The sequence below is a fragment of the Peromyscus eremicus genome, chromosome 5 (genome assembly GCF_949786415.1).
Source record: "Peromyscus eremicus chromosome 5, PerEre_H2_v1, whole genome shotgun sequence".
Taxonomy (NCBI): Eukaryota; Metazoa; Chordata; class Mammalia; order Rodentia; family Cricetidae; genus Peromyscus; species Peromyscus eremicus.
In genome coordinates, this window is record NC_081420.1 from 2,603,146 (window position 1) to 2,629,692 (window position 26,547).

The window sequence follows — 26,547 nt, forward strand, 5'->3', positions numbered from 1 at the left end:
TTCCAGATTTTAACAGGCTTCCAAGTCAGAATGGGGAGGATTAATCTTTTCTCAATGAAAAAGTAAAAATCTAAATTTCTAAACAAAAAGGAAACTAGAAACCCAGACATCCAGCAGGAATTTAAACAGCAATACCAGCCCTGACAGCACTCATTCTCACAAGCATTTAGCAGATACTACAGGGTATGATGTAGATAGGTATCTGCCCTGGATGCAGTGCAGATACTGTGAAATGAAGGGGCCAGACACAGACGGTGGAAAATATGAAAATGCCAGCCACTGTAGAAAGTCAGACAATGACAAATAATAGCCAAGTACAAACCTTCTCTCAATCTTTTGTTTTTATAAATTAAATGTATTGGGATTCAGCCACACCAGTTCTTTCACACTAGTCTGTAGCTGGTTTGTAAGTAGGGCATTGTTAAGAGATGCATCAGGGATAATATGGTCTTTTATAGAGAGATTTGCTGCCCCCTGGTGTATGTTGCTTGCCTTGCTTTAAAACATAAAATACGATACAGTGGAGTAGAGAACTTGCACTCACACAGTCATCAGAAATGATACGTTGACAACAAAGTTTGGACAATAAGTGGCCTGAAGGCAAATCTACACCTCTTCTTCTGCTCCTCCAAATCTAGTCTCCCCAATAGCACTCTTGGTACTGCAACAGAACACCTCCAGCAGCCTTCCTCCCCTCCTGCCACACCTCCTTTGGATCCTACAGACCGTCCCCTCTTAACATACCTCTCCCCACTTGCTGCTTTATCCCAGCCCCAACTACATCAAGCACTTCCTGATAACTCACCTGCAACTCATTCCTGGGAAGCAGGTAAGCTGACTGTAGGTCTTCCCCTTGCTTCTGCTCCTCTAGATCAAAGCCCCCAGTTTCGTCCCCAGTGACAAAGGTCATCTTTGTGGTGACCTCTCTTCACTCTCTCTCCCCATTCCAAGGAATCAAAATAAGCAGATTCTGGTTGAATATTCTGCTCTCCTCTGTAGCATGAATCTTAAATGGTCTTAATAAAACAAACCCGGGAGCCAATTATAGGGGTAAATGCTAGAAGATCAGAGAAGCAGAACAAGCCACAGCTTCCTCACCTTGCCAGTTCCTCAGCTGATCCTGTTTCCTCAGACTGGATGCCTCTCTGAACTGTGCTGCTCAAAAACCCAAAAGCTTAACCAGCCTAGTTCCTGGTCCTCACGTCTTATATACCTTTCTGCCATCACTTCCTGGGATTAAAGGTGTGAGTCACCACGCCTGGCTGTTTCCAGTGTGGCTTTAAACTCACAGAGATCCGGATGAATCTCTGCCTCCCAGTGATATAGGATTAAAGGCGTGTGCTACCACTGCCTAACCTCTATGTTTACTATTGTGGCTGTTCTGTTCTCTGACCCCAGATACGTTTATTAGGGTGCACAATATTTTGGGGAACACAATATATCACCACACTCCTCCCTCTTATGGGCCCCTTCAGACCACTACTTTTCCCAATTCCTAAGTGTCAGCTCCCAATACCAGAAACACATTTAAGTGGAACCCCCAGTAGCCATAACTGTCAGCTTCAAAGAAAAATCTCTATCAGAGAACACACAACCGTCACACTCTCTGAAAACCCAGAGAAGAAACAAAAACCAAAGAATAAAATACCCAGTCAACAACAACAAATCCATAAATCAGCACCTAGACCTATAATTATCTAATCCCAGATGCCTAGATGCTAGCATAAAACAAAATCAATGACAGCCATGGAAATATGTCTCCACTAGAGCCCAGCTATCCTACCACAGCAGGCCCTTAATATTCCAACATAGCTGAAGCAGAAGAAAAAAAAACCTTTAGGAAGATGACAGAGGTACTTAAGGATGAAATGGGGGGAAAATCTCTTAAAGAAACGCTGTAAAACACAAACAAGAGTGGGAGTAAATGAATAAATCCCTTAAAGAAGTCCAGGAAACCAACAGAGACAAACAAAACACAAAAAACAATAACAAACAAACATAAAAAAACAGTGGAAGGAAATGAATAAACTGTTCAAGACCTGAAAATGGAAATAGAATTAATCAAGAAAATACAAAGTGAAGAATTCTGCAAATAAAAAATTTAGGAGTTCAAGCAGAAACTACAGAGTCAAACTTCATTAAAAGAACTCAAGTGATGGAAGAGAGAATCTTAAGTGTTGAAGATATGATAGAAGAAATAGATATATTGGTCAAAGAAAATGTTGAATCTAAAAAACTCCTGACACAAATTATCCAGGAACTCTAGGACACTATGAAAAGAATAAATTTAAGAATAACAGGAATAAGGGGAGAAGAATCTCAGCTCAAAGCCCCAAAATATTTTCTTTTTTATTCATTTTACATATCAACCACAGATCCCCCTCTCATCCCTCCTCTTGCCCCCCCAACATCTCTCCCCCACCCCTCATCCCCTCATCCCCTCCTCCAACAGGGTAAGTTCTCGCACATGGCGGGGGGCAGGGCTAAGCCTGGTACATTCAGTTGAGGCAAGACCAAGCCCCTCCCCACTTTATCAGGAGTGAGCAAGGTGTCCGACCATAAGTAACGGGATCCAGAAAGCTGGCTCATGCACCAGGGATAGATCTGATCACACTACCTAGGGCTCCTCAAACAAACCAAGCTACACAAGTGTCTCTCATCTGCAGTCCGGTCCCATGCAGGTTCCACAACTCTCAGTCTAAAGTTCGTGAGTTCCTATGAGCTTGGTTCAATTGTCTCTGTAGATTTCCCCATCATGATCTTGATGCCCTTTGTTCATAGAATCCCTCTTCCTTCTCTTCCACTGGACTCCTGGAGCTCTGCCTGGTGCATGGTTATGGATCTCTGCATCTGCTTCCATCAATTACTATACGAAGGCTCTATGATGGCAGTTAGGGTATTCACCAATCTGATTACCAGGGTAGGCCAGTTCAGGCCCCCTCACCACTGTTGCTAGTAGTCTAATCTGGGGTCATCTTTGTAGATTCCTGGGAATTTCCTTAACACCAGGATTCCCCCTTATATCATAATGTTTCCCTCTATCAAGATATCTCTTTCACTGCTCTCCCACTCCATCCCTTCCCCAGCTTGACCATCCTGTTCCCTCATGTTCTCATCCCCCATCCCCTACCCTCTATTCCCCCCATGCCCAGTTTACTCATCAGGATCTCCTCTGTTTCCCCTTCTCAAGGTAATCCATACATCCCAATTAGAGTCCTTGTTTCCTAGCTTCTCTTGAGCTGTGGGTTGTAGTCTAATTATCCTTTGCTTTACATCTAGTATCTACTTATGAGTGAGTACATACCATGTTTGTTTTTCTGAGTCTGGGTTACCTCACTCAGGATGATATTTTCTAGTTCTGTCCATTTGCCTGCAAATTTCATGAACTTGATAGAGGAGAAAGTAGGAAGTAGCCTAGAAAGCATTGGCACAAAAGACCACTTCTTAAATATAACATCAGTAGCACAGACATTGAGAGAAACAATTAATAAATGGGACCTCCTGAAACTGAGAAGCTTCTGTAAGGCAAAGGACACAGTAAATAAGACAAAACAACAGCCTACAGAATGGGAAAAGATCTTCACCAACCCCACATCTGACAGAGGGCTGATCTCCAAATATATATAAAGAACTCAAGAAACTAGACAGCAAAATACCAAACAATTCAATTTTAAAATGGGCTACAAATGTAAACAGAGAATTTCCAACAGAAGAATCCCAAATGGCCAAAAGACACTTAAGGAATTGTTCACCATCCTTAGTCATCAGGGAAATGCAAATCAAAATGACTCTGACATACAATCTTACACCTGTCAGTATGGCTAAGATCTAAAACACTGATGACAGCTTATTTTGGAAAGGATGTGGAGCAAGGGGAACACTCCTTCACTGTTGGTGGGAATGCAATCTTGTATAGTTGCTTTGGAAATCAGCATGGTGGTTTTGCAGAAGATTGAGAATCAATCTTCCTCAAGACCCAGCTATACCACTCTTGGGCATATACCCAAGGAATGCTCAATCATACCACAAGAACACATGCTCAACTATGTTCATAGCAACATTATTCATAATATCCAAAACCTGGAAACAACCTAGATGTCCCTCAACAGAAGAATAGATTAAGAAAATGTGGTACATATACACGATGGAGTACTACTCAGCAGAGAAAAACAATGACATCATGAAATTTGCAGGCAAATGGGTGGAACTAGAAAATATCATCCTGAGTGAGGTAACCCAGACTCAAAAGGACAAATGGTATGTACCCACTCATAAGAGGATACTAGATGTAAAGCAAAGGATAACCAGACAACAATCTACCTCAAGACTTGATACCACTCTTGGGCATATACCTAAGAGATGATCAATTATACCACAAGGACACTTGCTCAACTATGTTCATAGCAGCATTATTCATAAAAGCCAGAACCTAGAAGCAACCTAGATGCCCCTCAACCAAAGAATGCCTAGATGCCCCTCAACCAAAGAATGGATAAAGAAAATATGATACATAATCACAGAAAAACACAGCAGAAAATATTTTCAGCAAACTCATAGAAGAAAATTTTCCTAACCTAAAGAAAAAAACTATAAAAATACAATATATTCCAAGCAAATGGACCTAAAAAGCAAGCTAGTATAGCCATTTAATATTAACAAAATATACTTCAAACCAAAACTAATCAAAAGACACAGGAAAGAATACTACATATTCACCAAAGGAAAAAATCTACTACAATAACATTTCAATTCTTAACATCTGTGCCCCAAACACAAGGGTACCCTTCTTTGTAAGAGAAACACTACTACAGCTTAAATCACATACTGAACCTCACTCACTAATAGTGGGAGACTATAAAATACTACTCTCCCCAAAGGGCAGGTCATCTAGACAAAAACTAAACAAACACTGGAGCTTACAGACTTTATAAACCAAATGGACATCACACACACACACACACACACACACACACACACACACACACACACACACACAGAGCATTTCACCCAAACAAAAAAGAATATACCTTCTTCTCTGTACCCTCATAGAACTCTCTCCAAAATTGTCTCCAGACACAAAACAAGACTCAACAGATACAAGAAAAATTGAAATAACTCCCTGCATTCTGTCAGACCATCATGGATTAAATCTGGATATCAACAACCACAGAAACAACAGGAAGCTTACAAACTTATAGAAACTAAACAACTCTCTACTGAATGAAAAAATGGGTCAAGACTGTAGGTGTGGCTATCTGCATTTTACCCCTGAAGCATCACCCCTAGCAGGCAGCAGATAACTGCTAGGTTCCTGCCCCCCGGGGGCATAGCCAACGAGGGACCTCTTAAGACCTGGAATGCATATATGCTCACTCACTCTTGGCTACCTCGTGATCCTGGATGCTGGATGCTGGCACTTCGGACCAAGTCAGACTTCCCCCAGAGAACCGTGTTGGATGGGGCCTCACCTCTCCTGGATCCAGTAACCAACTCCCTTTGCTTGTTGTAAGTTAACTCAAAATAAACCCCTTTTGACTATCAGATAAACTACATGTAATTGTCTCATTAATTGCTGATATACAAGACAGAAAAAAAGAAAGAAAGAAATGAAAGACTTTATAGAAATCAATGAAAATGAATACACTTCATACTCAAAGTTATGGGACACAACAAAAATGGTTCTAAGGGGCAAGTTCATTACCTAAGTGTCTATATTAAAAACTGGAAAGATCTCACACGAGCAACTTAAGAGCACACCTGGAGACTCTTGAACAAGATGAAATTATCACACCTAAGAGTAGTAAACAGCAAGAAATAATCCAACTTGGGGCTGAAATCAGTAAAATACAAACAAAGAGAACAATACAGAGAATCAGTGAACCAAAGAGTTGCTTTTTTGAGAAAATGAACAAGATAGACAAACTCTTATTCAAACTAACTAAAAGGTAGAGAGAGAATATCCAAAAATATCCAAATTAACAGTCAGAAACATAATGGGGGACATAGCAAAAGACATTTGAAAAATCCAGATAATCATAAGGACATAGTTTAAAAGCCTGTATTCCACCAAATTGGAAATTCTAAAAGAAATTGACAATTTTCTCAATAGGTACCAATTACCAATCTTAAATCAAGACTAGATAAACAATTTAAATAGACCTACAACCCCTAAGGAAATAGAAGCAGTTATTAAAAGTCTCCCAATGAAAAAAGCCCAGGATCAGATAGTTTGGATGCAGAATTCTACCAGACTTTCAAAGAAAAGTTAATGCCCATACGCCTCAAATTATTACACAAAATAGAAACAGAAGGAACAATACCCAATTTATTTTGTGAGGCTTCAGTTACCCTAGTATCCGAACCACACAAAGACCACAAAGAAAGAGAATTACAAAATAATTTCCCATATGAAAATAGATGCAAACACACTCAATGAAATACTTGCAAACAAAATCTAAGAACATATCAAAAAGATCCTGCACCATTATCAAGTAGGCTTCATCTCAGAGATGCAAGGATAGTTAACTATATGAGAATCAATAAATGTAACCCACCATATAAACAAACTAAAGGAAAAACTGCATGATCATCTCACTAGTTGAAGAAATGGCCTTTGACAAAATCAAACACCCCTTTATGATAAACGTTCTGGAGTGATTAATGATAGAAGGGACACACCTAAACATAATTAAGGCACTTTACAGCAAGCCTATAACTAACATCAACTTAAATGGAGAGACACTCAAAGCAATTCCACTAAAATCAGGAACAAGACAAGGTTGTCCACTCTCTCCAGAACTTTTGAATATAGTAGTTGACATCTTAGCTAGAGCATTAAAATAACTGAAGGAGATCAAGGGGATAAACATTGAAAAGGAAGACCTCAAAGTATCTTTATTTGCATATGATATGATAGTGTACATAAGTTACCCTAAAAATTTCATCAAGAAACTCGTGAAGCTAATAAACACATTCAGCAATGTAGGTGGATACAAATTAATTCACAAAATTCAGTAGTCCTCTTGTATGCAAATGACAGATTGAGAAAGAAATCAGGAGACAACACATTTCACAATAGCCTCAACTCTGCTCCATCGTTATCCTCTCTCATTCTAGACCTGGAGAAGAACACTGAGCAGTAACCATGGTGATGCTTTATTATTTCTCTGCCTTGAAAGCTCCCCCACAAAACTAACTAGCCTCGCCACTCCTTTTTAATTTAGCACCCCTCTAGTTCTCAAGGCACAGGCAGAATAAAGTCAAGTTATTTAGTAGAGTATAATACTATTGGCCACTAGGCAAGCTCTCAATAGAGTCTTTTCCCTCCCCTCAAACTTCATAAGCCTAACTTACAAAATCTACATTTTTATCAGCATTTGGGTCTTCTAACCTTTGAGCGGAACAGCCCATTAAGCTCTACCTCTAGCATTATAAGGCTTTTCCAGCCCACAGATCCAAATGTTTACACACACACACACACACACACACACACACACACACACACACACACACAAGCAACCCTCAAACCATTTTCAAAAGCCTAAGAAGTGCATCATAAGGTTTCTCAGAGCAACAGCCCATTCCCGGTTATCTATTTCCCACAGTAACCATTTTTTTTTCTCCCTCAGTTCTGTGAAGAGCACCTCACATAAGTCAAGTTAAATATGGAGAGGCTTATTTTGGCTAATCGTTTAAGAAGGAAGACAGCTAATATTGGCAGGGTAGGTGGCAGCAGAAGCTTGAGTCAAGAAGCAGAAAGAGGTAGGTGATGGTGCTCAGTGTGCCTTGTCTCCTTTATTCAGACTGGGTTCCCTCGTGATGGTTGACAGCATCCACACTCAGGGTGGAGCTTCCCTCTTTAGTGAAAAATTTTTAAAATCACTCTCATAGACACAACTGAAGATGTGTTTCCTGCATGATTCTAAATTCAGTCAAGTTGACAATGAAACCATAACACCAAACAATTCACCAATGGATCTAGATCTACACTAGTGCCTCTACTGGCCAATATCGGTATTGACGTTGGACTTAAATGGCACAGTATCTCAGACCCCAGCTCTGGTCAGCTATGCTTCCAACTTAATACCATTCATAAAATGCTGCAGACCCAGCTTCAGCAGGTCAGACAAACTGAAGAGGGGTTGTGGGGTTGGTGAATACTCAACACACACACAGGAGACTTATCTGAAGGGGGCAAATCGTAATTCCTCATTTTATTTTTCTCTTTCTTCTCCTCTTCATTTTTCTCTTATCTCTTTTATATCACCTAAAACAAGAATTTCTATGCAAGAAAAGATTATCTCACAGCTACAAGTTACATATTTTCCAAAAACAAAATAAAATCTTTTCACAGGAAGAAATCACATTATGATCACAAGTTATATGTTTTTCTTAGAAGTCCACAACTAGTTAAACATTTTCCATGTGTTATATATAACATTTTCACTGCCAAACCAATTATTCTTTTATTACTGATTAACAAATTTTTAAGCATGCCAAGTCTATTTCAGCCATTTCCTTTTGTACTGGCAGGCAGCTGTCTGTGGTTTCAGTGCAGCAGATTCCTATCTATTTCTACTTTACAAAACCTTAAACAGGTGGTCTAGCTAACCATCTCCTTTTCTTTTTTCTTAATACACAATAGGGTCATTTAATTTCCTTTCACAACTCGGTTTCTTCAAGGTGCATACCGAAACCTGTGATTAATTCTGTAAGCTACATGACCAAGGAACTCAGACCTAACCTTGGGTGTAGGGACATAATTGCTTTCTTTGATCATCAGCCTGTTTTTCCACAGACAAAAATTCATGGGTCTAAAATGCATGAAACTTCCTTGTTCTTATTTTCCATCCTTGAAGTCTCACATCTAGCAAAGGGGAGGGGGTGACTTGTGGTGGTATTGTGTTCCCCAAAATATTGTGTACCTTAATAAACTTATCTGGGGTCAGAGAACAGAAAAGCCATAAGATACTTAGGCTAGAAAATGTTAGCACACGCCTTTAATCCTAGCATTCCAGAGACAGAAATCCCTCTGGATCTCTGTGAGTTCAAGGCCGCGTTGGAAACAACCAGGCATGGTGACTCACGCCTTTAATCCCAGGGAGTGGTGGTAGAAAGCAGAAAGGTTTATAAGGCGTGAGGACCAGAAACTAGAAGCATTTGGCTGGTTAAGCATTTGGCTGGTTAAGCATTTGGCTGGTTAAGCATTTGGCTGGTTAAGCGTTCAGGCTTTGGAGCAACACAGTTCAGCTGAGATTCATTCTGGATGAGGACTCAGAGGCTTCCAGTCTGAGGAAACAGGACCAGCTGAGGAATTGGCAAGGTGAGGTAGCTGTGGCTTGTTTTGTCTCTCTGACCTTCCAGTGTTCACCCCATTACCTGGCTCAGGTTTGATTTTATTAATAAGAACTTTTAAGACTCATGCTACAGTGACTTCTACTCTTCTTTTTGTCCTTTGCATCTCTCATTAGAGTGATTGTCAGAGCAGCCTAAATCATTTCCCTAGTCATCTTCACTAGCTGCTTTAACCACTGTACCTTTTAGGATGACTCAGAAAGTTCAACTAAATCATTGATCCAACTAAGCATCATTGCTCTTATAAAAATCATCTTCATTATGATCTGCAGTAAACTGCCCAATAAGGAATGGGTTTTTCCCATGAAACAATCACATTATACTAGACACAGTGGGATCCTTCCGCAACGTAATCACACCATGCCAAGTACAGTAAGGACACAACAGCAGCAAACAGCAGGTGCAAGGGGCCCCCTGCAGACAGCCCCCTGGGGCTCTGCCCTTCCAGTGTGCACCCATCATAGCTTTGCTATCTGGTGGGTGGTCCATAAGTTCCATTGCTGACGACAGCTCCTCCAGTATGCCAATAAGAAGTCTATAGGAGGACTGATTCGTAATTCACTATCTGAGAGTTAGTGATTCATTCCAGTCAGTACACTCCTAACACGTCCAATAGGCCACACAGAATCCAAGAAGATAATTACAAAGCTTTAGTATAATCCTTTAAAAATTTTTAAAAATCACATACTTTTTTTTTTTTTTTTTTTTTGGTTTTTCAAGACAGGGTTTCTCTGTGTAGCTTTGCGCCTTTCCTGGAACTCACTTGGTAGCCCAGGCTGGCCTCGAACTCACAGAGATCCGCCTGTCTCTGCCTCCCGAGTGCTGGGATTAAAGGTGTGCGCCACCACCGCCTGGCAAAATCACATACATTTATAAAATGAAGTATGGTCATATCTACCCCCATTTCCCCTCCCAACTTTCTCCATGTCTCCCATTATTCTCTTCCTCTATTACATTTTTATAACTTTGTTAATTAGTTTGTGTCTCTGTGTGTGTGTGTGTGTGTGTTCTACTGTGTACATGTGGAGTTCAGAAGACAAATTGTGGGAATTGGCTTTCTCTATCATGTGAGCCTTGGGGAGTGAACTTAGATTATCAATTATGGCATCAAAATTTTTTATCTTCTGATCCATCTCACTGATCCCAACATTTTTTATGCAAAATAAAATAGAAATAGAATTCCCAAACCAGTCATAATATAGCAAAAGAAATCCTAGGAGTAAAGTGTATATCAATAATCACATAACAAAATAGAAAGCTCTCAAATAACTATTGTTACTTCATATAAAAAACAGAGAAGCAAGACAAAGAAAATGTCATATATATTGTGTATATAATGTATACAATGTATGTTATATATATGATGTATATGTATATGGTGTACAATATCAATAAGCAAGTAGTTGATTTCTTTGAAAAATAAATAAGCAAATCTTTATGTAACTATACCAATAAAAAAAAGAAATAAATTGATTCCCATCACCTACAAGAAGATTCACAACCTTCTGCAACTCTAGTTCCAGGAGATCTGATGCCCTCTTCTGCAGGGATGCATCTGCTATACAGACACACCTACAGATAAACATACACATAAAATAAAAATAAATAAATCTTTAAAAATTAAATCTGAAATAAGAAGGGAGAAATTACAACTGAAACCAAGAAATAAGAACATTATGGAAGTATATATAAGAAAATTAAGCACCAAAATCATTAGAAAGCCCAGAAGAAAATGGCCCATACAATCTGTCAATACTGAATTATGAAAAAAAACCTTGAAATCTTGAATGGACCAGCAACCTGCAATGAGACTGAATCACTAATGAGAAGCTTTCTATTGAACAGAAATGGAAGGTTAGAGAAACGCAACATCATCCTGTGTCTATAGAACTTGAAACAAATTATCAGGTGAACAGATGCAGAAGTAGGTGAGTCTCAGGGGCAGCCTTAGGATGGAAGTAAAAATCCTAATACTGAAATTTAGAGGAAATTCTGAACTCAGACATAAAGAACCGAACATCCTGGGGATGGGAGAATCCCATATTGGCTGCATGAAGAAAATATATCAGCATTTATTCAAAAGCCACTGCAAAATGTAGACAGGCAGGGCCAGGAGACGATAGACAAGGAAAGAAAGAGAGAAGAAACCAAAGAAAATTATAAGTATTTCCCCCAAGTAGAAAAATGTAAAATTAGGTGATAGTCTAATGCAACAAATGCAGAAGTTTTTTTAATATGAGATATTTTAAAAAATCCTTATAAATGTATAGGAAGTGAGATGAATCATAACACAAGAAATAAAGGTGCAAAACTGAGGTTTCAGAATGGCTTTTTATGAGTCCTTGGAGACAAGGACGCTAGACGTGAGCAGGTGACATTGAGCAGAACTTGTGGACTTCTCTGTCTGTCTTTTGGTTCAGGCTGTTGCCCGGCTGTATTGGACTAGATTCTGAAACCATCCAGAGTTTTCTTCCTTGCATATGAGCGCCCTCTGCTGGCCACAGTTAGGTTTGCCTCACCTTCCAGAATTTTCCCAATTCACTCTCCTTGGGATGGCTGCTGTAGCTGAAAACTTCTTTTTTTTTTTTAATTTTTATTTTTTTTTGTATTTTATAATTTAATTTAATTTTACATATCAGCCATGGATTCCCTTGTTCTCCCTCCTCCAGCCCCCTCCCCAGCCTTCCCCTAGCCCACCCCCATTCCCATCTCCTCCAGGGCAAAGATTCCCCTGAGGATTGCGTTCAACCTGGTAGATTCAGTCCAGGCAGGTCCAGTCCCCTCCTCCCAGGCTGAGCCAAGTGTCCTGTATAAGCCCCAGGTTTCAAACAGCCAAATCATGCACTGAGGACACGTCCGGTCCCATTGCCTGGCTGCCTCCCAAACAGATCAAGCCAATCAACTGTCTCACCTATTCAGAGGGCCTGATCCAGTTGGGGGCTCCTCAGCTATTGATTCATAGTTAATGTGTTTCCATTCGTTTGGCTGTTTGTCCCTGTGCTTTATCCAACCATGGTCTCAACAATTCTCGCTGAGACTTCTTTCCAAGTTCAGTGAAAGTTCCACAGCATGAAGATCTGTACCAGGTTACCTGCCTAAGGATTTCCAAGGACTTCCGAGTAGTAATCACTCCACTGGCAGGCAGTGTGCTACTGTGGATATTATGAGCAGCCTTAGCACCTCAAGTACTGTCCACTGCAGCCAAGTATGGCAGGCGGCTCCCGAGTCTGAGTCACACACTGGGTCAGGCTCAGCGCTGAAAGATGCTTTTCATTTTCTTTTCTCCCCACAAACTTCCCAGCCTGGGAACGCTCTGCTTCCCAAATCCTACAGCCTGTGTCTGGTCTTTCCGTATGTCTGCTCTCCACTGGTTCTCAATCTCCCTAACTGGGGGATCCTTTAATACAGTTCCTCTTGGTTTGGTGATGCCCAACCATAAATTGTTTTCATTGCTATTTCATAACTGTAATTTTGCGACTGTTACGAATTGTGATGTAAATATCTATGTTTTTCGATGGTCTTAGGCAACCCCTGTGAAAGGTCAGACTTCCTAGGGGTCGCACCCACAAGTTGAGAACAGCTGTTCTAGACTCTCACCCAGGGACTGTGGGAAGCCAAATTGAGGCAGTTTACACAATAAAGTACCTTGGTCTCAGGACCCTAGAAAAGTTAACTTTTAAATAATAAATTCTCTCTGAAAATGTATGTTAACCATTGCTCTCTGGCCCGACAAAACAAGCTGAGGAATCACTGTCTCAGAAAAATCTGCAGTTGGCTTAGAGTCTCATGATGGCTCAGGCTTGCTCTAAAGGTAGAACTGTGTCGACCCACCTCTGTAGTGATATTGTGTCCCTCAATATATTGTGCACCCTAATAAACTTATCTGGGGTCAGAGAACAGAACAGCCAATAAACATAGAGGCCAGAAAATGCTGGCACACACACACCTTTAATCCTAGCCTTCTGGAGGCAGAGATCCATCTGGATCTCTGTGAGTTCAAAGCCACAATGGAAACAGCCAGGCGTGGTGACTCACGCTTTTAATCCCAGCACTTGAGATCTCATGTCTTGCTTGGGAAAGACACATGCCTTTAATCCCAGGAAGTTATGGCAGGAAGTAGAAAGGTATATTAAGGAGTAAGGACCAGGAACTAGAAGCTGTTAAGCTTTTAGGCTTTTAGCAGCAGTTCAGCTGAGATCCATTCTGATGACGACACAGAGGCTTCCAGTTTGAGGAAATGAGACCAGCTGAGGTATTGTCGAGGTGAGGTTAGCTGTGGCTTGTTCTATTTCTCTGATCGTTCAGCGTTCACCCCAATATCTGGCTCCTGGTTTTGTTTTTATTAATAAGACTTTTTAAGATTCATGTTACACACCTCAGTCATGGAGGCTAAGTCTCCACAGATTGAATAAAATGATAAAAATCTGAATGAGGGAATATCAGGGGACTGGAGGCATTTGAACACAAGAGCAGTGCAAACAGCACTTCTCATTTTTACGACTAAAGCAAGCAATACATGAGGTGATGTTTACAGTTAGCATAAGCAAGCCTAAGTATAGTGAGCGAATGCACATGGTGTCATGTCTTATGCATATTATCTTTGGTCATGTGAAGGAGGCTAGGAGCATTCCTCCCAGGCCTTTGCCTTTCCCGCAGAGATAATGTGGCCGTGCCAGGGAATTCCCTTGTTTTGAAGTGCATCCACTCATCATACTTTATGTAGTTCTTTTTAGAAAGCCACCTTGTGGGAAAACATTCTACACTCTACCTCATCCATAGTTCACAGTAAGCTTTCTTATACAGGCTTCCACAGAACTGAGTGGTTGTGTCTGGTTTACTTTAGGAAGTAGCCCACATTTCTTTCCTCCCTGTGAAAGAACTGTGCAGTTAACCCTGTGTTCTGCTTGCTTTTATTTATGCCCTTTCACTCTAGAATTCTGAAGCTTGTTCTCTGTTTATCATTGAGACAGAGTCTCTTATTAATTACCATCATCATCATCATCATTATCAATTTTCTGTTTTTCAGCTTCTTCCACACAGACAGTCTTGACTGTGCCATTTCTCCACAAAGCTTCTGTTCTTAAATTCTGGGTCATGCAACTGAACCAAGCTCACAGGAACTCACAAACTTTAGACCAACAGCTGTGGACCCTCCATAGGACTCAACTACGCCCTTTGCATACAGGAGACAGTTGTGTAGTTTGGTATGTTTCAGGGGCCTCTGGCAGTGGGATCAGGATCTATCCCTAGTGCATGAGCTGGATTTTTGGAGCCCATTACCTATGGTGGGATGCCTTGCTCAGCCTTGATGCAGGGGGGAGAGGCTCAGTTCTGCCTCAATTGAATGTACCAGGCTTGGCTGACTCTCCATGGGAGGGAGGTCTTACTCTTTTGGAGGAGATGGATGGGGGGGGGGAGCAGGAGGAGGCATAAGAGGGGAATCTGTGGTTGGTATGTAAAATGAATAAAAAAGATTCTTAAATTAAAAAAAAGAAAAAATATTCTGGGTCATGACTAATTATATAATTGAGTGTTTAGGACATAAGTTTGTCAACATTAAAGTCTTCTGACTGTAAAATGACCAAAACAATACAAAATGACATGTAAATGAGCACCATATGTTTCTGGCAAAGTTCATATGTATTGAATTTCGTTCACTACACCCTTGGTCCTGAACACATCACATGCTGTTTAAACTGTACGTGCAGCTACACCACACAATGCAAAGGAATGCTGCCTGCTGAAACACCTGCGCTCAGGGCGGAGGTATTTGTCTCATGAACGTCAGAGTTGTGACCACATGTGAACATTTTTCTTTGCTTATGGAAACATAACAGTTTAATTATGGACAACAAAACAATTTCAGTCTTGTCCTATCATCATTCCTCAATAAGTAAGTGTCCAATTAGTGGTCTTCGGGGTGTACTAGATTCTACTTCAGTGTTGCCCTAGAATATTTACTTTTAAATCTTTTGTTTGAGTGGTTCACTTTAGTGTCACAAGAAAAAGGAAACCAAAACAGAAATCTTCTTCATTGCATTTTGGTTTGACATTTAAGGAAAATTTTTCAGAAATTTCTGAAATGGCTTGAACATACTTCTGCCATATATTTATGTGAAAAAGCATTTTCTTATTATTTGTAAATGTAAAGGTATTGTGGAATTAGTAATGTTGAGATGAAAGAAGACATGAAGGAGGAAAGACTTTTGTGGATGTAGAAAGATGAAGAAACCTCACACAGGTCTATAAGGCAAGGTAGAAGTCACAGGGCTTAGCCATTAGGATGAAAAGCTGCTACTGGTTCGAGGAAGGAAAAAGCAGTTAAGGAGGGAACCTAACCTGGAAATGTTAGGAAGAAAGGCAGACACCAGACACTTAAAATATGAAGTAACCAAATTGCATATGCAAACAGACTCTGCATCCATTCCTATCCCATTCACAGGTATACATGCTGTAATGTGAGTCTGATGATACTGACTCAGATTTTCCCTCAGCTGGTGCCATAGTTCATCTCGTTCTAAGATTTTTTTTTTTCAGTTGAGAAAACTAGCATGCCCAGTGGGACAAACGAAGCCAGTTCCACAGATCCTTGCTTCCTGGTAGATGGGCCTCCATCGACCCCGGGTGCTCTGTTAAACCACCCCTGTGCTGATCCCCATGTCTGCCACCATGAGGTGTGGTTCCCTGACCCTGCATGTCTCTGACCCTGCCAACACTTACCCACCATCTGCTCTAACTGTTTCTAGGGCCTTGTGTCCCTGGAAGTTCCTATACTGGGCCACATCCAACCCACTCTACCTGAAATACATTCTCTGTGACTTCTTACCATGCCATGTCTGACCTGAATACCTTTATATACCTCTGTAGCAAGATTAACTACAAATGTCTTTAGTTTAAAAAAATGTGAATAAAAAATACATATATATATATGAAGCCTTGCTGAGTAGTGTCCAGTTATCAGACAGTGATCCTTCCCTCCAAAGCTTCAGAAAGACCCCATATTCAGCAGGAGCCAAGTCCATAGTTATTGGTTCCCAGAATCCAGTGAGACTTTCTCCTCATACTTAGGTTATTGTTCTTGAACTGAACTAATTCTGTCTTTGACAATATTTGGGTCTTTGACTTATAGAGTAACTCTCATATCAGAGTACTATCTGTTACATCTAGAAAGGATGAGGCTATAAAGTATTCATAATTGTTTTTACTTTGAGAAGGGCTACTGGTAGCAGGTTCCCGCTACTCAAGATTACAGACATGCTTAGTAATGTCCTTGTAGACCAGTTAACCTCAAACTGTGGCAGATGTCTGGGATCTCTTTGCTGTTTAAAGATGGTGAATCATCCAAGACTGGGAACATTTTTGCTGTGAAGGAAGGCTCAGTGTCACATAGCAAGGAGATGGGAAACCAAAACCTTTTAAAAATAAGAAATTATAGATATTTTTCTCATATAGAAGCCTCCATCACCTTCAAAAGCCTACCCTATAGTAGAACCTCTTAATGCCAAGGAAGAGCTTCTTCATTCTTGCAGGATGAAATGTCTCTTGCCTACCCAGGTCTTTAGAAGATCAGTGATATACCAATGCTATTAAGTACCTATTTAGCCTGCTCAAACTTTTAGAATGTGAGGGATATTCCTTGTGGCTTAGCACTAAAATGAAGTACACTTTTAGGACATATACCTGATGAATGATTTATTCACTTCTTGTAATTGGTGGATGAAGATGGTAGGCAGGAAGATAAGCAGAATGTATATATGAAAATGTGTAGGAAGATGATAGATCTGAGAGAAGCCCCAACAACTCCTTATCTCTGTCCAAACACACCTGGGTTGTTCTGATTCAACAGGACAGGTGTGTTCTTCCCATAGGGCTTCTTTTCCTATTGTCTACGTCTTTTCCTGTTGATAAAATCTTTCTCTTTCATTTCACAGAGTTCTTCCCCCTCAGGCTCCAGCCTCATGGGTCATGGAAATTCTGAGTGGTTGATGGTGATATACAGACTCCTGCAGATTAGTGTCCTTTGTCAGTACTCAAACCAATGCCAATGCTGCTTTTGTGTTCTTACCACTTTTTGTACTCACAAGGGAAGCAGTTGTGTAAAGAATGGGGTTGGGTGGTGGACTTTTGAGTTGAAGACTTCGTGTCTACATTGGGAAGGTAGCAAAGTGAGGAGCTGTTGCCATCAGCGATGAGAGAGAGGGAGACGTGAGACTAAGTGTGAACTTAGTCCTATATGAGGGACTATAGGGATGGTGTGTGAGTAGAATTAGTGTTTACTTAGGTCATCATATAAACATCGTTTTGTGGTAAACAAGAAATCAGAATTTGATGTCATTTAATCCTGCATGGTGACCCTACTTTCTCATTTATTGGAATGTGAGAGCTAATGAGTATTGTAGTAGAATTTAACTGGTGTATCTGTGTTCACAGTATTATGATAAATGGATTTTAATCATGGAAAAGGTGGGATTAAAATTTCAAGAACCTCACCAATTCCTTATGATCTACTGGCTCTGGCTCCTCTTTGGGTTGGTATTGAAGAAGGCTGGAGGGAGAGTAACCTCAGAGGTAGCAGGGCATATAGATATTTTCACCTACTCAGTGCTTCCAGATTCTTGACACCACCTGAGAAATAATTTAAGAAGAGTCAATAGTAAAGGATTTCAGGATGAGAAGTCAAGCAAGTCTTAAGAAGACATGAAGTTGGGAGGAGGGAGGATGTGGTTGGGGACTGGCAAGATTTGAACTAGGGGAATGTGAGCTACATGATCAAAATATATTTTATATATGTATGAAATTCTCAGAATAAATAAAAATATAGTTTAAATAAAATTATTCCATGAAATATACAAGGTAAGAATGTGCCCAAACTTTTTATGAAGCCAACATTACAATATCACACTGATAATGAAACCAACCAAACATAAACACACACACACACACACACACACACACACACACACACAAAACTTTAGAGCAAACTCTCTAATGAATAGGCATAAAAGTTCTCAAAAGAATAATTGCAAAATGAATTTAAGAACATATCAAAAATGATCATTAATCATGATCAAGTTGGCTTCATTCTAGTGCTGCAGGAATTTTAAAAATACACACACAAATAAAAAATATGAATAAATAAATGTAGTTAATTACATAAGTGTACTCAAAGACTGGAAGCACATGCTGATCTCAGTTGATACAGAAAAGGCCTTTGACAAAATCCAAAATCCCTTTATGAGAAAGAACTGAAGAGAACAGAATGAAGGGACCACAACAACATTAAAAAGCCTGTGTGTAACAAACCTATAGCCAACATTAGGCAAAATGAGAAAAACTGGAGTCATCCCCATTACATGACAAAGGTTTCTACTGTCTCCACTGCTACTCAGTATAGTGCTTAAAGTTTAACCCGACACACACAACAAGAGAATGATATGAAGGGATACAAAAGAAAATTGAAGGAGTCAACATTTCTTTATTTGCAGAAAGCATACTTTTGTACTTAAAAGGTTACAGTATCCCCACTGGGAAACTCCTGGATGACAAACACTTTAAGCAAACTGCAGATTGAGGAAGAAATCAGGGGAAAAGTCTTTAATACTCCCATTCACAGTGATGTCAAAAATACACAAATATAATGGAGTAAACTTAGTCAAGGAAGAAAGAGAAATTGATGATATACTAAAGAAACAAACTGAAGACACTGGAAGATGGACAGACTTTCCATGCTCGTGGATTGCTGAGATTAACTCTGTGAAAACTATCACCTTACTAAAAGCAATGCATGGGTTTGAGGTTGTACCCATTAAAATTCTACTGTCATTTTCCATAGATATCAAAAATATTTAAGTTAATATTGAAGCACCAAAGACCCTGGATAACCAAAGCAAAAAAAGAATGCTGCTGGATATATTATCACTCCTGATTTGAATTCACACTACAAAGCCATAGTAATAAAAGAATAATGGTACTGCCATCAAAACAGACACAGAGATCAGTGGAATTGAATACAGGGACTAGAGAAATTACTGGGTGCTTGTGTTAGGGAAGTAATTTTCTTCAATGATTAAGCAAGTGCTGAGTTATTTACGCTCCTGTAAATAACTCCCCTCACTCATGCTCATGCAAGCAGCAATATTTAAACTCAATGGGTCAAATGCAAATAATGATGATAATAATAAATAGGTAGTGGTTGGATTGTTCAGTAGATGAAATCACTTGCTGACAAATCTGACAGTCTGAATTGATCCCTGGGATACATGTGGTAGAAAAAGAAAAACAGCTCCCACAGGTTGTCCTCTGACTTCCACACCTGGACTGTCACACACACACACACACACACACACACACACACACACACACACACAACAAATGTAACACATTAAAAATATCTTTGTTGGTTAAGGACTATTGATAGAAAAATTTGGATTTTAGTGGGACAAAAAGGTGAATGAGAAAGTTTAATGAAGGGTTAAAAATCACCAAAATGGAGTATATACATTTGTAAAAATGTCAAAGAACAGACATTTCTAAATTAGCAATGCTTTGTTGTAGAGAAAGAATACTCAACTAAAGACTAAGTGATGGATCTTAAGAGAGTAAATTTTACAGTTTTCTTGGTGGACTTTGTACAAAATCTTGGGAAAGTTGCAGAAAGGAGTATGGGTTTTTCATTGACTAGTGTGACTTGCCAGCAAATACCTCATTTCATTAATGTGTCAGTGTGCTGGCCAGAAGGTAAGAAGTCATTTTCCTTTCCCCACAAGCCCTGTGTCATGGTCTCACATCAAGATCCTATTTGGTCTGTAGGCTGTGAGTCCCTGCCTTCACATTCCTCATGGTTTATTGTTTGTACCTTTCCCTTCCTGGCTTCTTGGTGAGATGCACTTTAAGATCCAGCACCACTGAAGTGTAAAACCTGCCCAGTAGTTTCTTTGTTTATAGCCTCTGATGGAGGTTTAGGTGGGCTCTATTTCTTTTAAAAGTGTTTTGAATTGAAATAGTATTATATCACTTTCTCCCCCTCTCCTGCTTCCTCACACCAGCTTCTCCCAGTTACCTCTTCTTGAACCCCTCCTATCCTCTCTTAAATTGATGTTATCTTTATCTTTGATTACAATTGATATGTGTGTGTGTGTGTGTGTGTGTGTGTGCCTTACTGAGTCCTTTCTTTGTTGTTTATGTGTGTATGGTTTCACAGCTGATCACTCAGCAACACAGACAACCAATAAGGGTGGAGGGGGCCTCATCCCTGAGAGAGGTTATCCTCATTCTCCAAGCAGTCATTAGTTGCCTGTAGTTGTCGATAATGAGACCCTGTGAGAAAATTTCCCTCCTACATTAGTTAGCATGACCATTGGTACTCTTTGATTGATTGATTGATTTTTCCACTCTTGTTTATGCAAACATTTCTAGGAGAGACTGTTTCACAGCAGACTTCCTGTTTTCTGACTCTTACAATCTGTCTGTTTCTTCTTCTGTAATGCTCCCTGGGCCATAGATGCAGGAGGTGTGATGCAGATGTGTCTCTCAGGGCTGTTGGGGCTCCATTGATCTCTGCATTGTGTCCAGCATTTGCTGTAAAGAGAGGCTTCCTTGGTGAGAGGTGGCAGCTACATAATCTGTGGGTGTAAGGATAAGATTTAGAATATAGTAAGGAATTATGTTTGCCTAGCAAAGTGGCAGTACTAGGTTGTTTTCTAAGGCTGTGACCACACTAGCCTCAAGAATTATTTTCTAAGGGCCATGACCACACTAACCTGAAGAAGTTGCCTAAGTTTACATTACCAGGCATGATTTCCCCCCTTTTGAGTGGGCCGTCAGTCCATTTAGATAGTAGTTTGATGCCACTGACATGGAATATTAAACAATCCATGAAATGATACATCCTACTTCATGCATAAGTTATCATCACACTTATATTCTTATGCTTGAGGCAGAAGCACAGAGTGTCTAAGTGCTTTGCAAACTCATATGTCATGTATTTTCATATAACCTATATTTAATTTCACTCAATTCTCACAGTAACCATATAGTGCAAAAGTTACATTAAAGCACATTAACACTTTTAAGCATTATATTTTTCATATATCCAAGATTTTGATAAATGTGATATTAAAATAATAATATCTTGAAGGTCTGATGATAATAGCTTTGAAATTAAGATATTTCCCAAACATGGAAATCACAGTAACAGATCACATTGTTTTTTAGTGTTTCTTTTATTGAAAATATATCCTCTCCTCATACACTATATCTTGATTATAGTCTCTCCCTGTACTTCTCCCAGTTTCTGTTCTTCTCCCCTCCCCTCCAGACCCACTTCCTTTCTATCTCTTATTAGAAAAAGAACAGAATGTTGAGATAGCAGTAGAACATGCCAAAATAAAATATAATAAAATAAAACAAAACCATCACATTGAGGCTGAACAAGGCAACACGACAGAAGAAAGAGCCCCAAGAGCAGGCACAAGAATCAGAGACCAGCTCTTTCACACATTTGGCAGTCCCATAAAAATAGTAAGCTGAAAACTATTGTATATACACAGAGGACCTGGTGTAGATTCATGTAGGCCCCATGCAAGCTGCTTCAGTCTCTGTGAGTTCCTATGAGTCTTGTTCAGTTGGTTCAGAGAGACTTGTTCTTTTGGTGTCTTCCATACCCTCTGACTTTTGAATGTTCTATGTCTTTTTCCATGGGTTCCCTGAGCTCTGAGGGGAGGGATTTGACAGAGATATCCCATTTAGAGCTGAGTGTCCCAAGGGTTCTTTTTCCACATAGTGTCTGGCTATGGGTCTCTGCATAAGTTCCTGTCTGCTACCAGAGGAAGCTTCTCTGAGGATGACTGAGTAAGGCACTGATCTATGAGAATAGCAGAATATCATTAGGATTAATTCTTTTTTAAACCCAGTAATGCTTGGTTTTACCACAGGTCTCTGGACTATCTAGTCTGGTTCTTGAACATCCAATTAGTGTTTCATCTTATGGAGTGGGCCATAAGTCAAATCAGACATTTATTGGCTACTCCCACAAGTTCTGTGCCACTATTTCCATAGCAGATTGTAGTTTTAAAGTTTTGTGACGAGGTTGGTATTTCTGTGTCTCTTTTGGTAGCCTGCAGAGTATCTTCCCTCAACAAAGACACTAGAAAGTAAGGGTGAAGGCAACATGTAGGTAACCAGCTTGACTTCTCCATGTTCAATGACCTGTGTGGGTATTGTCCTCAGCAATGGGGCACTGCTGTTAGTTTGTGGAGAGAAATACATTGTCAAAAGCCTGTGTTGTTTAGGGATTTCCATGGAACTCCCCTTGGCCAACAATTTAATTGAAAGCAACCCAGTCCCAATACTGGAATTCCATTTGGTGACAAGAGATGACCAGTTGGGACTCCATATCCCCTGTTATTGGGAGACCTCATTAGTATCACCTTCATATATTTTAGGAAATTTCCACTGCACTAGATTTCAATACCATCCCTCAAGTGCCCACTCAATTCCATCTTTCTTTCTCTGCATTCCCTCACTCAACCTTATCTCCCCTCTGCCTCTCCACTTCCTCTTCCTGTTCCTGCTCACCCCGACTCAGTCCACCCATAAAATATATTTCCCACTCCCAAGAGGATCTATACCTACCCTAGCTGGGTCTAGATTGTAGGTTGATTATCATTTGTTTAGTGGCTTATATCTACATATAAGTGAATAATACCACATTTATCTTTCTGGGTCTCAGTTACTTCACTCGGGATGATTTTTTTTCTAGTTCCATCAATTTGCCTATAAATTTCATAGTGTCATTTTTTAATACCTGAGTAATATTCCATTGTGTAATTGTACCACAATTTTTTTATCCATTTCTCTGTGGAGGAATGTTAGGTTGTTTTTAGTTTCTGACTATTATGAATAGATCAGCAATGAATGTGATTCAGCAAGTGTCTTTGTGGTAGGATGAATCAATCTTTGGGTATATGCCCAAAAGTGATGATATAACTGAATCTAGCAGTATTTTGAGTACCAGCTTTCTGGGGGAACTACCATATTGATTTCCATAGTGGCTGTACAAGTTTTTGCTCCCACAGCAATGGGAGAAGTGTTCCTATTATTCCACATCCTCAACAGACAACATGAGCTGTCACTTGTGTTATTGATCTTAGCCATTCAGACAGGTGTAAGATGGAATCCAAAGTAGTTTTGATTTCTGTTTCCCTGATGGCTACAGATATTTAACATTTCTTCAAGTGTTTCTCAGCCATTTTAGTTTCCTCTATTAAGATTTCTCTGTTTAGAGCTGTACTCCATTTTTAATTAGGTTATTTGGTTGCTTGATATCTAGTTTCTGAATTTTTTTTACATATATTTTGGATTTTAGCTCCCTATCAGACATAGAGTTGGTAAACATATTTTCCCATTTGGTAGGATGCTGCTTTAGCTGAATGATGGTGTCCTTTGCCTTACAGAAGCTTTTCAGTTTTGTTAGTTTCCATTTACTAAATGTTGATCTTAGTACCTGTACTACCAGGGTTCTATACAGGAAGTCTTCTACTGTGCCAATGAGTTAAAGGCTGTTCCTCACTTTCTTGTCTTTCAGGTTCAGTGTATCGGATTTTATGTTAAGGTTTTTGATCCAGTTGAGTTTTGTGCAGGGTGAAAGATACAGATCTATTTGCATTCTTCTATATGCAGCCATCCAGTCCAGTTTGACTAACATCATTTGTTGAAGATGTTGTCTTTTTTCCAGTGTGTATTTCTGGATTCTTTATCAAAAATCCGGTGTCCATGGGTATGTGAATTTATTTCTGTGTCTTCAATTTTTTTTTTACCTATATGTCTTAATTAGAGTTTGTATTGCTATGAAGAGACACCATGACCACTGCAAGTATTACAAAGGAAAATATTTCATTGTGGTAGCTTACTTACAGTACAGAGGTTTAGTCCATTACTGTCATGGTGGGAAGCAAAGCAACATGCTGGCAGACATGGTGCTAGAAAAAGAGTTGAGAATTCTTACATCTTGACTCGCAGGCAATAGGAAATAGTCTCAATGGGCATGGCTTGAGTATATGTAGATGTGAAATCCTGCCTCTACAGTGATGCACTTCCTCCAACAAGACCACACCTACTCTAACAAGGTCACATCTCCCATTAGTGCCACTTCCTGTGGGGGCCATTTTCTTTCAAACCACCACATGATACTATGCCGTTTTTATTGCTATAGCTCTGTAGTACAACTTGAAATTAGAAATGGTAAGATCTCTAACAGCTGTTTTATTGTTCAGGATTGTTTTAGCTATCCTGGGTTTTTTTTATTTTCTATATGAAGTTGAAAATTGTCATTTTAATGTCTGTAAAGAATTGTTTTGGAATTTTGATGGGGAGTGCATTGAATGTGTAGATTGCTTTTGGTAAAATAGCCATTTTTACTGTGTTACTTCTATTGATCCATGAGCATGGGAGATTTTTCCATTTTCTGATATCTTCTTCAATTTTTGTCTTTAAAGATTTGAAGTTTTTATTATACAAGTCTTTCACTTGCTTGGTTAGAATTATCCTGAGATACTTTATAATACTTGAAGTTATTATATAAGGTGTTATTTCACTGATTTTTTTCTCAGTCTTTTTGTCATGTGTATATAGTAAGGCTACTAATTTTGTGAGTTAAATTTGGATCTATCCAGCTACTTTGTTGGAATTAGTGTTTTTGAAAATGTAGGGGAAATGGGTATTACTTGCCATACACTAGTTAGAGTAGATTTGAAAGTATCTCTTTTCTTCAGCAAGATATCACAGCTCAAGAAACCAATTTATAACAATATTTATCAATTGTCATAAAGATATGTGTATGATGACATTCATTGTGATGTTTGAACATGAGAAACAGAAACATTGGTGTGCTCATCTATATGAGCAAATGAAGACTACTGCATGGATTAAGCTTTTTTCTAAATTAGGAATCAGTCTACCACAAGATCCAGCTATACCACTCTTGGGCATATACCCAAAGGATGCTCAATCATACCACAAGGACACTTGCTCAACTATGTTCATAGCAGCTTTATTTGTAATAAAAGAACCTGGAAACAATCTAGATGTCCCTCAACCAAGAAATGGATAAGAAAATATAGTACATTTACACAATGGAGCTGTTAGAAATAAAGACACTAGGAAACATGAAGGAAAATGGATGGAACTAGAAAAAAAAATCATCCTGAGTGAGATAACACAGACTGAGAAAGACAAACAAGATATGTACTCACTGATAAGTGGATATTAGTTGTTAAATAAGGGATAACTATGTACAATCTACAGATCCAGAGAGACTAGGTAACAAGGAGGGTTCATGGGGGTGGATTCCCAGAATTCCCTGGGAAGGAGAAATAGAAGAGATTTCTTGATTGGACCAAGCACAGGTGGGGATGGGAACATGATCGATCAGGTTGTGGGCAGGGTTGGAGAGTACTCAAAGTGACCACTGAAAAGCGAGGAGGCTTCATGGTCAGTTAAAACCCAGATACAAATCTCCCAGGAATCTATAAGGATGACTCTAGCTAAGACTCCTAGTGATATCAGGTATGTAGCCTGAACTGGCCATATCCTGTGATCAGATTGGTGCCTAACCCAACTGTCATCAGAGAAGCTTCATCTAGCAACTGATGGAAACAGATGCAGACACACAGCCAAACATTAGGTGGAGTTAGTGGAATCCTGTAGAAGAGGGAAGAAAGGATTGTAGGAGCTGAAGGGGTCAAGGACATCACAAGAAAACTCACAGAATCAACTAACCTGGGCTCATAGGGGCTTACAGAGACTAAACCAACAACCAGGGAGTCTGCCTGGGACTGACCTAGGCATTCTGCATACATGTGACAGTTATGTAGCTTGGTCTTTTTGTGGGACTACTGACACTGGAAGAAGAGGCTGTATCTGACCCTTTTGCTGGCTTTTTGGACCCTATTCCTCATAATGGGTAGCCTTGCCTAGCCTTAATATAAGGGAAGGTTCTTAGCCTTAACTGCATCTTGATATGCCATGTTTTGTTGATATCCATGGAAAGCCTGCTCTTTTCTGAATAGAAATGGAGGAGGAGTGGATGGAGTGCAGAGGGGAGGTCAGGGGAGGGACTAGAAGGAGAGGAGGTAGGGGAAACTGTGGCCAGGATGTAAAATAAATAAATAAATTTATTTAAAAAATTAAGTTGTA